This window comes from Arachis hypogaea, chromosome 17 (genome assembly GCF_003086295.3).
Source record: "Arachis hypogaea cultivar Tifrunner chromosome 17, arahy.Tifrunner.gnm2.J5K5, whole genome shotgun sequence".
Taxonomy (NCBI): Eukaryota; Viridiplantae; Streptophyta; class Magnoliopsida; order Fabales; family Fabaceae; genus Arachis; species Arachis hypogaea.
In genome coordinates, this window is record NC_092052.1 from 63332083 (window position 1) to 63332808 (window position 726).

At 42.8% G+C, this 726-nt stretch overlaps 1 non-coding gene across 1 annotated transcript; it reads left to right on the top strand.

The window, feature by feature from the left end:
* Positions 1-383: 383 nt before the first annotated feature.
* On the top strand, positions 384-491 carry LOC112768375 (small nucleolar RNA R71). Its single transcript, XR_003185810.1, has one exon. It is a non-coding gene; the product is annotated as a small nucleolar RNA R71 (small nucleolar RNA).
* The last annotated feature ends 235 nt before the right edge of the window (positions 492-726 follow it).

Consider the following 726-nt stretch of genomic DNA (forward strand, 5'->3'; position numbering starts at 1 on the left):
CATTCATCAGTGTAATGGCTATAATCAGCACAGATTCCGCAAATTCTTTACGGGACTAATTGTTGGTTTTACTGTGGCGAAGGAGGTTGAGCTTGTTGAGTTTGTTGTTGATTCAATTGCATCTGCTTCAGCAAGTTGGTCATCTCACATATACTCTGAGCTAGAGCCGTAGTCTCTCTGTTAGAGGATACTTCTGCAACGGCTTTTGAACGGCCTTGCTTTTGCCTGTGGTTCCTAGTAGATTCAGCTAAATCACTGATCAATTGCCAAGCCTCATCAGTGGTCTTGTACTTCTTCATAGACCCATTGCTAGCACTTTTCAATGTGGTCTTATCTTGGGGCCTCATGCCCTGTGTGATATTGCTAAGCAACACTATCTTGTCAATCATGTGGTGGGGGCATACTTCCAGAAGATTATTGAAGCGCTCCCAGTATTCAAAGAGAGTCTCATTGTCATCCTGAACAATTGTGGAAATATCCTTCCTCAGTTTATCAGTAACTTCAGATGGAAAGAATTTCTCCAAAAACTCCTTTCTGAGTGTATCCCATTTGGATACATTTGCTAGAGGTTGAGTGTAGTACCACTCTCTTACTTTTCCCTCAAGAGAAAACGGGAAAGCTTTCAACAAAATTGAAGTTTCATCAGTACCATCACGCCTGACAGTAGAACAGGCTGCCTGGAAATCTCTCAAGTGCTTGATAGGCGCTTGAGCAGGTAGGCCATGA